Below are 17,849 nucleotides of genomic sequence, written 5' to 3' on the forward strand. Positions count from 1 at the left end.
GTTATCTATGCTTCCTTTGCATCTGATTTCTTTTCATTAAATGAAGATAGAGTTCAGAATGATTCTTTAGTTAGTGACTAATATTTCCTCAATTTTGAATTTTTTTCTCTCTAATTATTAATTATTTCCTATGGTATGGTACATTAGTTCTGTTTATCTACTGCCGTTATTTCACAGTGTCTGTGTTTTACTTATATTAATAATATTACTTGTTAAATTTTGCTACTTTTATACATAGCTATTTTAAAGTCAATATGCAGCAAATACTTCCCTTATCCAATGTAGTATCCTATTCTGCTATCTGCAAGCACTAGGAATGGAAATAGAGCACATATATATATATGTACACAAACATTTATAAACATAATATGAATGAATATTTTTAAAGATTTTGTGAAGCTTACTGTTGGTCTATGTCTCCAAAAAATAATCAATAATTTATAGGATACAGCATTACAGAAGCAACTATTTGGAAATGCATCACTCTAGCCAGGGCTGTTAACTTCTCACTTTTCCCTAGAAGGGCTTGTGTGCTTTCTTTTAGAGGATGGTATTTATGAGGTTCCACAGAAAACAAAGATTATGCTTTTGAGATCTTTTCCTTTATATTGACTCCTAGTATGGAGCTTTCTCCATAACCCTTGATTTTTTTTCTCCTAATACAGAATTTAGATTTCAATTGTCTCTCTATCACCATAAGCTAAATGAAAGTTGTAGTTTGCATCTTAAATAGTAAGTAGTATTTTCAAATTCTGCAGTAAGTATGCATGAAGTCAGAATCTGGCTCACAGTCTCTAGATATCTAGTCTCTTGTAGACATAGTTGCAGAACTGCTAGCTGAGTTGATATCTCTATTTGTAAGTATTAAAATATATTTTCATATTTTTATTTTTCACATCTAGCTTGATCCTTTGCCCACTATCATAGTGAAAAATAAGCTTGAGAGAAAACTTATAGAGATAGTTATTTTTAATATAAATTTCCTTGAAAAGTAATGTTATTGAAATAGCAGTGTGTATGAACGTGGATTTCCTTCTCTCTGAGATCTTTAGGATTACTCAAGAAGATAATCAGGATTGCCAGGCCTTGGCTAGAGGTGAGTCTGGGATCAATTCAGATGGACTCTCCCGTACACCCTTCCCCAGGATCTCTCTGGGTTGGCCCCAGATCTCACTGCCCCTGTGTCCTGTCCACATAGAGAGTGCTTTTGGAGCTCTGATACACCCCCACCCACCTCCACTGAGAGCCTGCCCTCCCCCTAAACTGTGCCCTACCCTGCCCACTATCCTACTGTTCTGGTTGAGCACTGGGTCAGAGAGTAGAGCCAATAATTCAACCAGATTCAGGGAACTTTCTGGAGTTGCTCTGAGCACACTAGACTGACTATCAACATGGGACCACCCATGATTTCCAACTACCTGGTCTCTAATGCCCACTGCCAGTCCTCTACTAGAGTTCCGGGCCCCTCCCAGAGATCGGCCTATCTCCACAGGACCACTCCACTCTGAGTTCCTATGGGCTGGATCCTTAACCCCCACTGCAGGGCCTCTGCTACAGAGGCCTCAGCTGGAAAGTGCCAGGCCTAGGCTAGATCTGCCTATCAGCTTAAGGAACATTCTAGTCCTAGCCTTCCAGATCTTTGACTCACATACCAGTCTTCTGCTGGAGCCTGATCTTTGACCCCAATTACTGGACCCATGCTTATGGAAAGAACACCTAGAGAACATGGCCCACCCAGAGCTACAGACATCGAACCTCTGACTTACCTAAGCCCACCAAGGAAGTACCATAGAGATTGGGAGAGACACCATCAACATCTACTAGAAGAAGCTTTGAGAAGAGGGCAAAAAAAAAAAAAGAAAACCTAACAACAGAAAGTCAAGCATAACACCACCAGAATCTCCAGCAACTAAACCAGAACACAACAAAGCAGATGAAGCAGAAGAGAATGACTTAAAAGTTATCATTATAAATGTGATAGAAGCCCTCAAAGAAGATGTGAGAAAATCCCTTAAAGAAATGGAAGAAAAAAAAAACAAACAAAAAATTGGAAGAAATGAACAAATTCCTAAAAGATAGTAAAGAAAGTACAGAAAGCCAAAAAAAAAAAAAAAATTAAACAGGTGAAGGAAAAGGTTCAAGACTTGAAAACTGAAAAATAAAGAAAACACAATCTAGAGAAATGCTGGAAACAGAAAAACTGGGCAAAAAATGGGAACTACAGGTGCAAGCATAACCAATATAATTCAAGACATGAAAGAGAGAACCTCAAGCACAGAAGATAAACTAGAGGAAATATATTCATCAACCAAAGAAAATCATAAATCCAAAAAAAATCCTTGACATAAAACATCCAGGAAATGTGGGACACAGTGAAGAAGCTCAGCTCAAAGGAGCCAAAAACATATTCAACAAATTCATTGAGGAAATCTTTCCCAATCTGAAAAAGGACATGTCTATGAAAGTATAAGACACATACTGAACACCAAATAGACTGGACCAAATAAAAAAGACCCCTGAAAATATAATAACCAAAACACCTAACATACAGAATAAAGAAAGAATATTAAGAGCAGTAAATGAGAAAGGACTGATAACATATATAAGCAGACCTATTAAAATTACACCTGACTTCTCCATGGAAATCCTAAAGGTCAGAAGGTCATGGATAGATGTTCTGCAAGTACTAGGAGTCCACAGATGCCAGCCCAGGTTACTATACCCAGCAAAACTCTCAATCATTATAGATGGAGAAAACAAGATATTTAATGGCAAAGCCAGATATCACAACGGGTACCTACAAATCCAGTTCTACAGAAAGTTTTGGAAGGAAATCTACAAACCAAAAAAGTTAATTACTCTCAAAAAGATGTAGGCAACAGATAATCCCACTTCACCAGAAACCAAGGCTAAGGAGGAAGAATGTATTCACAATACTGCTACCAACAACAAATCTAAAACAAACAAGCATTAACAATCAATGGTACTAACTCTCCCTCAATATTAATGGTCTTAACTTGTCTATAAAAAGACACAGGCTAACAGAATGTATATGAACACAGAATCCATCGCTCTGCTCCATACAAGAAACACAACTAAGCTTCAAAGATAGGCATTACCTCAGAGTAAAGGGCTGGAAAAAGATCTTCCAATAAATTTGGCCCAAGAAGCAAGCAAGTGTGGCTATCTAAAATCTAACAAGTTAGACTTCAAACCAAAATTAATCAAAAGAGATGAAGACAGTCATTTTGCATTCATTGCTGGAGAAATCCATCAACACAGAGTCTCAAATCCGAACATATGTGCCCCAAATACAAAGTCACCCACATTTGTAAAAGAAACGCTACTAAAACTCAACCTCAAATAAAACCACACACTTATAGTGGGAGAGTTCAACACATCACTCTCAACACTAGACAGGACCACCACTCAGAAACTCAACATAGAAACAAAAGAACTAATAGAAGTTATGTCTCAACTGGGTTTAACAGACATCTATAGAACATTCCATCCCAACACAAAAGAATATAACTCCTTCTCTGCTCTACATGGTACCTGCTCTAAAATTGACAACATACTAGGTGGCATAACAAACCTCAACAGATACAAGAGATACATGCTTTCAAATTGGAATTCAACAACTACACAAATCGCAGAAAGCCTACAAACTCATGGAACTGAACAATGTGCAATTGTACCAAAACTGGGTGAAAGTAGAAATACATAGAGAAATTAAGGGCTTACTGAAACTCACTGAGAATGAGGATACGACAAACCCAAATGTATTGGACACCTTGAATGCAGTGTTATTAAGGAATTTCATTTCACTAAGTGCTCATATGAAAAAAAAAAAAAAAAAAAAAAAAACAGATGATAGTCACATTTAGAGAGTTAACAGCATAACTGAACGCCTTAGAACAAAAACAAGCAAACTCAACCCAGAGGCATGGACACCACGAAATAATCAACTTGAGGGCTGAAATTGATAAAAATAAGAACTTTGTGGCTCTAAAGAAAGAAATTAGAGATATAAGGAAATGGAAAGATTCCCCCATGATCTTGGATAGGTATGATAAACATAGCAAAAATGGCAGTCTTGCCAAAAGCAATCTACAGATTCAATGCAATCCCCATTAAAATCCCACCACAATTCTTCACTGACCTTGAAAGGATAATAATCAACTTTATATGGAAAAACAAAGACCCAGGATAGAAAAAAACAACCTTATACAATAAAAGAATTTCAGGAGGCATCACCATTCCTGACTTCAAGCTCTACTACAGAGCTACAGTTCTGAAAACAGCCTGGTATTGGCACAAAAAATAGACACGTAGAACAAAGGAATCTAATTGAACACCCTGATATCAACCCACACACCTCTGAACACCTGATTTTTGAGAAAACAGCTAAAATTATACAATGGGGCGAGGACAGCATCTTCAACAAATGGTGTTGGCACAATTGGATGAGGGTGTGCAGAAGACTGCAGATAGACCCATGTCTGTTACCATGCACAAAACTCAAGTCCAAATGGATCAAAGACCTCAACTTCAATCCAGCCACATTGAAACTCTTAGAAGAAAAAGTAGGAGGTACCCTTGAAAAAATTGGTATAGGAGACAACTTCCTGAACATAACTCCAGGGGTACAGACACTGAGAGCAACGATTAATAAATGGGACCTCTTCAAACTTATAAGCATCTGTAAGGCAAAGGATACTGTCGACAAGAAGAAACGGCAGCTGACAGACTGGGAAAAGATTTTCACAAAGGGCTGATCTCCAAAATATACAAAGAACTCAAGAAACTAGTCAACAAAACACCAAATAACCCCTATTAAAAAAATGGGGTACAGAACTGAAGAAAGAATTCTCAATAGAGGAAATCAAAAAGGCTTAATGACACTTAAGAAAGTGCTCCACATCCTTAGCTATCAGGGAAATGCAAATCAAAACAACTTTGAGATACCATCTTACTCCTGCCAGAATGGCTAAAATTAGAAACACCAATGATGACTCATGCTGGACCACTGCTGGTAGGAGTACAAACTCATACAGCCATTTTGGAGATCAGTATGGCGGTTCCTCAGGAAAATGGGAATTAGTTTACCACAGGTCCCGGCAATCCCCCTCTTAGGCATATACCCAAAGGATCCACATCCATGCAACAAAGTCATGTGCTCTACTCTGTTCATAGCAGCACCATTTGTAATAGCAGGAACCTGGAAGCAACCTAGTTGCCCATCAACTGAAGAACAGATAAAATAGATGTGGCACATCTACACAATGGAAAACTATTCTGCAGAAAAAAAAATAGTGGTATCTTGAAATTCACAGGCAAGTTGATAGAACTTGAAGAAACCATCCTTAATGAGATAATGCAGTCACAAAAAGAACATGGTGTGTACTCACTCTTATATGGAATTTAGAGCTAGAATAAAGGATCACCAGCCTATAATTCATACCACCAGAGGAACTAGTATTCAAGGTGTATTCTAAGAGATTCATATAAGGTCCCTCACAAAAGGGGGAAGGGACTAGTCCTCCAGAGCACATGGGATTGGGGGGGGGCAGTGAATGGAGAGAGAAGTAGGAGAAAGAGAAGGGGAGGATAGGAAAGCACATGGGACTAGGAAGATTGAGTCAGGGTAGGAACAGAAGGCAGAAGAGAGAGGGGGACATAAAAGAAGGAGCCATTATTTGTTTGAAGAGAAAAATGAACCTAAAGAAAGGTCTAGAGATCTATAAGACTGATTCCAACTACCAATTTGGGCAACCGTGGAAAGGCTACCATAAATGCCCTTCCCTGATAATGAGATCAACAACTAACTTATCTATGATCACGGAGCCCTCATCTAGGACCTGTTGGGAACAGAAGCAAACACCCATAACTAAACACTGAGTCAAACAAGAACCAGATGCAAAGGGAGAGGACAAGAGCATGTTGAATACACACATAGTGCCAGAGACATGATCAAGCAGGAGCTAATGGACCCCTAGACTGATAGCTGGGACTGACTCAGACCCCTTGACTATGGGTTTCAGCTAGAAGGACTGAGAAGTCTAAGGGACCTCAGACAGTGGAACTAGGATGTATTCCTGGTGCACAAAAGGACCTTGTGGACACATCTCCCATGTAGGGACACTTCCTTAACCTAGAGACAGGAGAGAAGTTCTAGTCCCTACTTCAAATGACTTGACAGATCTTCATGACCCCATCTGGATAGCATTGCCCTGCATGTGGAATGGGGTGTGGGAATGGGAGGACAATGTGGTCAGGGTGCATGTAGGGGGGGGGAGAATAAGAGGGAGGGTGAGGGAACTGGGATAAACTTATAAAATAAAAAGAAATAATTAAATAAAAAAGGGGGTGGGGGAAAAGAAGAAGATAGGTAGATGAACACAGGGCTCTAGGCAGTGATTATTTCAACTGGCAGAGAACTCCAAATTAACTAAAAATTTGTAGATTTGTATTGATCTCTGCCATAAATAGATTTAGTAGTGTCCATTGACCAGACTTTGCTGTTATAATAACGAACATTCAAATCCTAATAGTGTTTGATAAAATAGCTGTGGTTCATTATTATGTTTACATGCAGTTTGTGTCAGTGACTAGCTTCTCTATTATTCCCTTTGAAAATGTTCCTTTTTGAGGTTGTTTTTGAAGCCAGGGTAAAAGGACAGGCATTTGATATTTACATAGAGAAAATGCATACATTTTATCTTCTTAAATTGCCTCATTTAACAAAATCACAGCATGCCATGTTGAAAGACAAAGCAACATATTGTGTTTCTAAATTTGTCTCTTTTGTAGCATGTTGCATATTCAGTGACGAAATTTTGTAATATGACAGTCATTGACACTCATGCATGTATTGTAATCATTGCTATTAAGGCACTACATGAGAAACACTTTTACATACTTTCAGAGAAGTATGAATGGAATTTGATTCAGGAAGACGCTCAAAGATCCAATAAGGAATTATTTTCTGTCTCCAATTCAATCATTCACATTCATGGATTATTATTGCAATGATTAAGATTTTAGCCAGCACTTAACAGATATACAATAAAATAAATTATTCTTAACTATCTCCCTCCTCAGGGCAAAAATTAAACATAATGCTTCATACATTCTCAGCAAGTAATTTTTCACTGAGCTGCACTTTCATCAGGTTCATTTTCTTCTTTTGGCTTTATTTTCAAGGTGATAATTTGATTACAAAAATTCTTCTTTCCCATTTCACCCTGAAGCAGTCTCATATAGCTTTCATCAATGTCCTTCAAATTCATAGACTATTTTTCATTGATTGATAATACATACACACACACACACACACACACACACACACACACACACACACATATATATATATATATGTATATATATATTTTTTTTCCTGAATATACCCTGTTAAGTTCATATGCTATCTCTCTGTATGTTTTCAGGGATGACCATTTGATAGTGAACAACCAACCAATTGGTGTGGTCTTCCTTGGGGAAGAATCTCCCTCCCAGCTTTCTTCCATTACCTAAATTCTTTGAGTTGGGTTGAGGCCTTGTGAACCATTTGTTTTGTATCATTCTGTTTTTGTTTGTTTGGTTGGTTGGCTGGTTGGTTTTTTAAACTACAACATATTTTGGACTAGCTCTCACTGAATAATAATTTATCTGTCCTGACAGACAAAGCATATAATAAGATGTACCAATGTATGATATTGAAAATTATGTATATCTTTGAAAATAATAGGATGTCTCTTAGCCCAGAGAAGCAAGATACTATGTTCTAGAGCAGTGAACAATCAATGTGATCAGAGCCTCTCTCTTTGCTGTATCCTCCTGATACTTCCCTTCCTCTCTGCAGTATCCCTCTTAATATCACAGCCATTCTATTACCCTCTTTTTTTCCCTCCTTTAACTCATTCCTTAAGAGCAATGCTTTTCTGTCTCACATTCTTCTTCAAATAGTACCAACTGACTCATATGGGTAACGAACTTCACGTTTTGTGAAACCTTTGACTTTTGACTCTCATTAGTATCATAGATAGACTGAATAGAAGATTGTTCATGAGTCTTGATGAAAAGTTGTACAATACCACTTTTCCCAAACTTAGCTCTATAATTCTTTAATACTTTCCAGTAAGCTTATCACAAATACATACACGCACACACACACGCTCACACACACACACAAACAAATCTTTGTTTCCATTAAAATTGACCTTCAAGCATTAATCTTTGCCTTTTCCCCTCCAGGTACAGCCTTTAATATTCTGTTTTATTCAGGTTTTGTTTTGACACCCTATTATCATTGTTTAATAAGGATCAGGGTAAACAAATAGGCTGAACAGATTTTTATTCAGGGAGAAATAACTTACAACCTAGACAGATGAACAACAGCAGGTTCCACCGAATGCTCTCCTATCCATGTCCCAACAGTAAGAGAGCACTCCTTAGCACCTCCTCAGACCTAGTTTCACAGGTCACTTCTGCCCCTTGCTCCACCCCCCAATGGTGTGGTCAGTGCCGCAGAAGCAGAAAAGTTATTATCTCACTACAATTCCCCTTTTAGTCTAAAGAAATGATTTAGTCTTTATACAAACAAGTGTACTCCAAGAAAAGAAAAATCGAGAAAAAAAAAATGAACTACATATCTAGTCCTAGGGTGAAGGCATAAAAGAGTGTACAATAGAATTGTCCTAAGCTGGAAAGCTTAAGTCTAGTACCTAATATATCTCACTAGGAAGAGAGAATAATAGTTGTGATAATTTAGTCTTCAACCTCATCAAGACCTGAGAAGGAAAATAACAATAGTAGTGAAGACAGGAAGTGTGGATGGGCAACTTCCAAAAGGTGCAGCGAGGACAAAAACAGCAAGCTACCTAGACAGTCACCCAAGGTCTCACAGCAATATTGGTACAGCCATATTTGGCTAAAGCCAAGAGTAATTGACAGACCAAAACAAAGGCAGGGAGTTATAAAGGCTGTCTTACACTGACTTGGCAATGTTCTGCAGTCTTCTATGTTTGTCTCCTGAATGCACATAGGACCACATGTCCAAATCAGTGGTCAAGGTGGGGGCAGTTCTTTGTCCAAGAGGCCATTAGCTGAAGCGAAGATGGACTTCAGAAGGAGTGACAACAGTATCCAACATATTTTTGGGAAAGTGCACAGTGCTCTCAGGTGCAACAATGTCTCATGTCAACAAAGTACTAATATTAAATGCCATGTTCTATAGATCTATGAAGTGGTTGAAAATTAAGGTATATGAAGGATCAGTGAAGAATCTGTAATACTCAGGAACTTAGCTAAAAACCTAGTTGAAACTTCCTTGATTAAAGCCAGGACAAATACATAAGTAATAGTAATATAACTATATATATATATATATATATATATATATATATATCCCTAAAATAGAGGTAGAGTAGAAATGTCTAGACCAGAGTAGAACTATAAAGGGCAGCATGATAAAAATACACAAAATGTCTTGTACATAAGTAAAAGTATACATACATAGAATATGGTAAGGATAATGTGCATAAAACATCATAAATGGAAAGATGTTACACAATATGACAAAATATAATATACAATTCTTCCAGGAAGGGAATACAAACTTATTACATAGGTTACTACAAATAAAAATATATAACAATGTAGGCTGCATAATACTAATATCTCACTATAGTAAAATAATTCACAAGATAAGCTAATCTACCCATATCCCATCTAAATCATCCCTTTCCCAACCATACCCTATCCCTCTCTAAAAGAGATACCCACATCTAAGCATCACCTTCCATACCCAACCCTAAGTAACTAAAATCATCCCTAAGAAGATGAATATTATCCCTAAATGCCAAGAGTGGAGAAAGGAGGCATCATTATCTTCAGATTCTTCCTGCTGAAATGGCATGATGATTTCTCCATGGGATCCTGTAGGAAGAAAATTTTTAGCAACCAAATTTCTGAACAGGTCTCACTGTTACATATGTAGCTAGTCACTGTGTGACAGGAAATGCTTGATTAGAGTTCTATTAGAAATTCTGACCAGGATGTAATAAGAATGTGAACTATTCCAGCTTTCTAGTCATGAGTTGTCTCGAGCAAAACAGTCTCAAACTGGTTTTTGGGTGATGTTTGGAGTCCAGATGCACCACGTTAAGTCAAGTAGAAATGGCAAAGTGGGGCCCCATCTTCTTTCCAGAGAGTTCAAAGATTGCTGTTAGGAATTGTTATTATTCCTTTTGAAAAACTTAAACATCAATATCAAAATAAAATTTTCAAGTTTTAAGGTAGGCATATAGGAAAAGGCAACAATAAGCATTAAAATGTATATGAGAAATTAGGATTTCAGAAAGAAAACTGTGTATAAACAAATGAATCCCCAGATTTTGTTTTCTTCTGACTTACATCAATTGGCTTCTTGATATAAAGCAGAAACTGTGAATTTAATGTTAACAACATGCTTGAATTTAGAGATGGAAAGGCAAACCCAACTCCAAATCCAGCATTGGTTTACATGAATTTGAACTACAGGAATACTAGATAGTAAAGAGAAATAGATTTCTATATAGAAATAGTTTACTAGAAGTAAATATTTTTTTACCATAAATCAGATTCTTCTTCATTAAGTGATTGTTTCTGGAGAACTATTCTTTCTTCTGTAGGTAGCTACATGTTCAGTGTCTTTTGGCTGTTTGAAGATAGGTGTTCCCTGTTTTCATGTAAGGACAAGAACAGAACACTTCCCCTAAATTTGAGAAGTCTCCACACATCTCATGGGACCTAACTTTTTGGATGACATGTCATTTCTCTTCATTAAGATGTTTCTCTTGTTCAACTCAGATCTTAATTAAATTAGTGGTATCCATAGCTTTTCTTCTCCTGTAGGTGCAAATGAGAAACCCCTACCCCAATGTAACACATATCCTGGTTTCCATTTGAGGTCAATGCATCCTTGAAGTACACTGGCTGATTTAGTTCAGAAGTTTTTTCTATTGTCCAGTGTCTTTCTGCAGCTGTTTTTCCTTTTTCATCAGAATTAAGAAAGCTTAATCTTAATAAAGCATTATGTAATCTGTGTTTGGATGTCTTGGTTCCTCCTGCCTGTTTATGGAGTATTTCTTTTAAAGTACGATTGGATTTCTCAACTAGTTCTTGTACTATAGCATTGTGTGGTATATCAGTTATGTGTTTTATGTTATAATACTCAAAAACTGTTTCAATTTGCTAGAGACATATGCTGAAGCATTGTCAATTTTTATTTGTGTAGGTATACCCATAATGACCATTACCTCTAATAGGTGTGTGATAACAGAATGAGCCTTTTCAGAGCTCAGAACAGTGGCCCATTGAAACCCTGAAAATGAATCTATAGTGTGATGTACAAATTTAATTTTCCAAATTCTGCAAAATAAAACACATCTACTTGCTATATTTCATTCCTATTTTACCTTTATGGTTACTGCCTGGAGGTAAAGGAGTTTGGTTATAGAATGAGCAAGTAGGACATTTCCTTACTATTTTCTTGGTTTGTTGCAAGTGATAGAAAAATCCTTTTTTAAACCTTTGGTGTTCACATGGTATTTCTTATAAAACGCTGAGATTTATACCACACTTCCTATCAATAACCGATTAATTTCATCATTGCCATTTGCTCGAATATCTGGCAGACCCATATGTGATCTGATGTGATATATATATATATATATATATAATATATATATATATATATATATATATATATATGATGAGTCCTCTTTCCAATAGTATCATGTAACAATTAAGTTAATTTTGTATCATCAAGAATAAATTCTGCAGTCTCAATGTGTAAGATGACTCTCTCTGCATATTGAGAGTCAGTAAGTATATTGAGGGGTTCTATAAAATCCATAACTACCATGAGAATGGTATACAATTCTGCCTTTTGTATAGAATTGAACGGGTTTGAACCACTTTACTTATTTTTCCTGATTTATATTCTGCCTTATCTGATTTGTTTGCATCAGTGTAGAATGTATGAACTCTGGAGACAAGTGTTTTTCTTACAATACATGGAATGATCCAAATTGTTTTCTTTATGAATTTGATTCTTTCACATTTGGGATAATTGTTGGTAATCATTCCCAAAAAATTACTGCATGCTCTCTGCCAATATTCATTCTTTCCATGAGGAGGAAATTTCCTCATTAGTTAAAGGTACTATAATTTCTGCTGGGTCCATTCCTGTTAGTTGATGAAGTCTTAATTTACCTTTTATAATCAAGTCAGATTTTTTTCTATATTTTTTTATTTTTTATTCTGTTTATGTGGTAGAAATATTCATTCTAATATGATATTTTCTCTCTGCATCATAATCCCTGAATGATAATATAACCAGAATACAGTCTAGGCTTGGATCCACAAAGTCTACATGTGCTTCTAGTAGCCTCCTTTCTACCCATTCTAATTATTTTCAGCTTTAGCTGATAGTATTCATGGACTATTCATGCCCTTGTCCCCTTTTAGATTCATTTCCATGTTTTTCAAATCATGCCCTTCTACTCCAATAATGGGTTGCAGTTGAGAAATTTCTCCTTGTAATTTTTGAAGATAATTAAGAGTCTGGTAGCATTCTCTCCTAATCTGTACTTTTTGTGGTCTAATATTCTGTAGACCTATTTTATATCCTAAGTAGTTGATAGAATCTCCTTTTTGTATTTTTTCGAGTGCAATTTGTAATCCTTGGTGAGATAAAAACTTCCATTACTTTCTCAAATATTTTTTTCTCATATTTCCTCTTTAGAGTCAGCTAACAATATATCATCCATGTAATGATAGATTATGGATTATGTAAACTTTTTATGAATTATTTCCAGCTGTTTTTGTACAAAATATTGGCACAGGGTGGGGCTATTTAGCATTCCCTGTGGCAAAGCCTTCCATTGATATCTTTTCACCGGTTGAGAATTATTGTAATTAGGTACCATGAAGGCATATTTCCCTATATCTTGATCTTGTAAAGGCATAGTGAAAAAGCAATCCTTTAAAACAATAATTATAATAGGCCATTCTTTAGGTATCAAAGAAGGCAAGGGCATCCCAGGCTGTAGAGAGCCCATTGGTTGGATAACTTTATTGATGGCTCTCAGGTCTGTAAGCATTCTCCATTTACCAGATTTCTTTTTGATAACAATTACAGGAGAGTTCCTGTATTTCTCTATATGTTCAGCATTTAGCTGTTCCTTAACCAGGTTTTCTAAAGATTCTAACTTCTCAGAAGTCATAGGCCATTGCCCTACCCAGAGAGGGTCATCTGTTAGCAATTTTTTAAGGGTAGGGCTTTTGGTTCCTCTGTGTGTTTGGCACTTGTATTCTGTTCTTGTACAGCTTGGATATTTCGTGTCTGTCCTGTATAGTACTTAATAATATTTTTCCACAATCATGAGGTCATTTATGGTTCTTATCTAATGCTGGAGGAATATTAATCTGTATATTCCATTGCAGTAATAGAGCACAACCACATAAATTTTTCACTGTATCACCACATATGGTCTCAACCTTCCTTTCTGTCCTTCTGGTCCTACACATTCAATCCATCTCGTGCTCTGTTTTACCTGAGACTGGGTTTCAATCCCTAAGAATTGAACATTTACCTCTTTCAAGGGCCATTTTTGAGGACAAGATTTATTAGTTAAGATAGTTACATCAGCCCCTGTGTCAACAATGCTTCTAAACAGTCTATTATTCATCTTAAGTATCAATCTAGTCCTTTACTGCTTATAGAGTTTTGCCAATATATACGTTTTTTTTTCTTTCCTTCATTCATATTTGATTCAACTTCCATCACTAGAGTGGTATGAGATTTTACAATAGGTACTGGATTTTCTAATTGTCCTCCACAGTGACTGGGAATGTTTGGGCCACCTTTGACATGGGGGACTTTTAGAGCACCCCCACAAGGAGTTTCCTGATTGTAAATGGTTTCCTTGCTTGTCTCTGGTCGATCTACACTCATTTATCCAGTGTCAAGCTTCGCCACACCTTCTATTTAACCCAGAAGGCTGAGACCTTCAGTTCATTTCATTCCTGGGAATGTTATTTCTAGAGATGCTTTGCCTACAATTTCTTTTTAGATGTCCTATCTTACCACAGTTAAAACATCTGACATTTTGATATCTTTTCAAACTTTTGGAGATGGCTTCTCCCATCCAAGCTTCAGTGTTATTGTCATTATAGTCAATGTTGGATGTATTTAGGACCCTTTCATCCAAGGGAGTTGATCTGATTGTTAATGGCCAAAGCACTTGTTTGCATTGTGGGCTTGCAATTTCATAAGCTAATGAGTCTATAAGTATTCGCATAGAATATATGTCTGCTACCTCTAATTGTACTGCCCTAGACAATCTTTCTAGAAACACACTAAAGCATTCTCTTGGTCCTTGCCTTATCTTGGTATAGGCTTCTATCCTCTCCCCTAGTTCATAAACCTTATCCCAAACATTCAAAGCTGCCGTACTGCATAGAGACAAGATATGTTCATCATAGACAGCTTGGGTTTCTGGGTCAGCATAAAGACTCTCACCAAGAATTTTATCCTGGGGAGCTTTATAACCTTTCTTTAAGCCCTGAATTCAAGAGCTTTTGCTTCCTCTCTCCATAAAGCCCTCCATTGTAACTGAGAGGAATTTTCATGGACAGCTGATATTAATTGATCCTAATCCTTAGGTGTTACCTTGTTATTTCTTGCCCATGCTTCATATATGGTGAGTGCATCCCATAAGTGACTATTGCTTTCTTTATACTTTTTAAATCTTTCATATGTATTAGTTCCCACTGGTATGCAATGACACTTTTGGGTGTTTTTTCATTGCTGGTTTTTCATTAATAGATACAGGGAAAGATCCCCTGACTCTAAACAGTGTAGAAAATTTTAAGTCTTTTTCATGCCCTGTTACCTGTAGTTCTTTTTCTGATATATCAGATTGAAGGTCTTCTAAGGCCTGAAATCTATTCTCCATTGTTTCTTTGAGTGTCTGAACTTCTTGAATCATATAACTTTCTAAAGCCTTCATTGCATCAGTCAGTTTCTTACTTTCTCCAACTATGAATGATTCCATGTTTTTAATGTTCTCATCCTTAGATATTATCTGAATGGCATGTAAACTGCCTTCCAGAAACAATGTTCTATATGCTAGTCTTTCCATCTGATGTTCCAGTTTTTTAACCTTATTAGTAGCTTCAACAGACCAGGAACAAGCTGTTTCTGCTAGCGTGTTAATGCATTGCATTGTTTCTCTTTTGGTTATTGAGGCATCAGATATGGAACAAATTCTGTTTTCTATTTGGTCATTTTTATGTTCCATGTTTTGTATTCTACCATCAGCTCTCTATTGCCATCTTCAATATTCTGAACCTTTTTTCTAAGCATTCTATGATTTGCATTCTGTTTTTTTTTGTTTGTTTGTTTGTTTGCTTTTTGCTTTCTATTGTCATTTTCAATATTTAAGGCAAGCAAAATTTTGTTAAACAAAGGAGTGAAAGGAGCCTTGTGCAAATTGCTGAGACTGCAGGGCTAACAGGTGTTGCCTGAAACTGGCACCACTGGGCTGTGAACACACAAACAGTGCAGGCCTAGAGGCTGGGCCATGCATGGGAACACACGATCAGGGTAGGTGCTGCAGGGCTCTGTGTGAGTGCAATGTGAGGGAATGCGCAGGAGATGAGCAGTGGTCCAGGATAAGCAAATAGGTTGAACAGATATTTATTCAAGGAGAAATAACTTACAACCTAGATAGATGAACACCAGCAGGTTCCACCGTATTCTCTCCTATCTGCATTCTGCCAGAAAGAGAGCATTCCTGGGCTCTTCCTCAGACCTGGTTCCACAGGTCACTTCTGCCCCTAGCCCCACCCCCCAATGGGCTTGGTCAGTGCCACAGAGGCAGATAAGTGAATATTCCTCTATGCCCTATGTTACTTATGAATACTTTGTACAATAGACAAATAACCTTTTGCATTGTTACAAAATTCTGAATGTCCAGGCAACCAAGGTTATCTGTCCCTAAGCAGATGGGGTTGCTGTTAGTGTGGGGATACACCTAACTTTATTCTTGCCTAGCATCCAGGAAGCTTGTAAGCAGGTACATATTACCTAAGCCCCATTCCCCTATCCAGTATTTCTTTGACTCTTACCATTTAGAGAAGTTCAGTAAGCTTACCTCTCACAGCGAAGGACCTTCCCTTCCATCAGAAAATTTAGGAAAAGATACCTGCTTCTTTGGGTGAGACAGGGATTGTATGTCAGACTCCATACTGTTACTTAAGACCTGTTATCTGGAAAAGAGGACCTGTGTTTACAATTCACTTGAATCCCTTTTCCTGTCAGGCCCAAAAATCTAACAACCACAATCTTCTCATTATTACATTATAAACATATGTACTTTAAGTAGTAGATGTCTATCCTCATATTTAACCATAACAAAATGACAAAATGAAAAACAGAATCCCTCTTTATGAAGTTGATAAACACATATAATCATTATTATTAGATATATCAAACATTTCCAATAACTGGATAAAGAACTCAAGTTGCCAAATGCCAGAGACAGCAGATCACAATATACTTTGGAGAACAATACTAAAGTATCACTGACTGAAATAAAAACCTTTCCATATGATTTTAGCCACATATATACTCTCTCTCTCTGTATCACAATGTGGATATACAACTACACTGCATATCTGCATATTCCTACACACATGTATACACTGGCCTATTAAATTGGTGTTTTAAATCAGAGACACTAAGACATTTGCTTTATTTGCTTTTTCAAAGCATTGTATAGTGTCCTTTTCTCCCAGAACATTTCTTATTAAGTAAATTTTAAGTGAGAAATCTCAAACCCTTACATAGGCTCTTTAGTATAATATTGCTTTCAATAATAATATGCACAATGGAATATACTTAGATATTTATTAATAAATTATCTTAAAGTTTGTGTTAAAAAATAATTCATAGCATTAAGTCTGCACTTACAAGCAATATTTTCAATTTAATGAAAGCTCGACATTGGAAAATGGCCCTCTATCATTTTGAATGAGAATTTCAAAACTGTTATATTGTTAATGAAAAAATATGATTTATCTATGAAGATTTTTGCTGAAAATAATGAAATGTTTTATACTGATTGTGATAGTAGCTATAATAAAATTTCTGTAACTTTAGGTCTATTTTTCACCTACTTCGTATTCATCACATTAAACATTTTTATTAATATAATATAGAACACTTCTCTTTAAAAATCAAATTTAAGTACAAACCAGCTGTCTGTGGGCAAAGATGTAGTTGCATACTGAAACTTTTACCAAGAACAAACATATTGCCATTTTACTAAAATGGTTCCTAAAGAATGAAGCAAACAATGACATAATTTCAAGGATTGTGCAAGTGTCACCACCCCAGAAGGAAGGAAATGACAAGGTCTACAGTGTAAGAATGTTCCTGACTGCAAGCTCACTAGTTTAAAGTGGGTTATATCCAGAGTCCTAAAACATGAAATAACTTCAACATTACAGAGCCCAAAATGGCTTGGTCCTGGGACCCCAATTGTAAGTGACAATGGAATGAAGAAAGAACAAACACACAGCACACAGATACATACATATACACAGAAGAGCTAGGGTCATGTGGTTTGTAAGTACTCTGATGGAGATATAATAACTACCACTGCAACCTGGAGCTTCATCATGTTATAATGAAACTGCAGTTGCTAGTTTTTTTCACACACTAGTCAATCATTCTTAAACCCTCATGTCCCAATGATGAGTCTAACTTGTTTGGGGAAAGCTTTGTTATTTCCCCA

Source organism: Phodopus roborovskii, unplaced genomic scaffold, assembly GCF_943737965.1.
Source record: "Phodopus roborovskii unplaced genomic scaffold, PHOROB, whole genome shotgun sequence".
Taxonomy (NCBI): domain Eukaryota; kingdom Metazoa; phylum Chordata; class Mammalia; order Rodentia; family Cricetidae; genus Phodopus; species Phodopus roborovskii.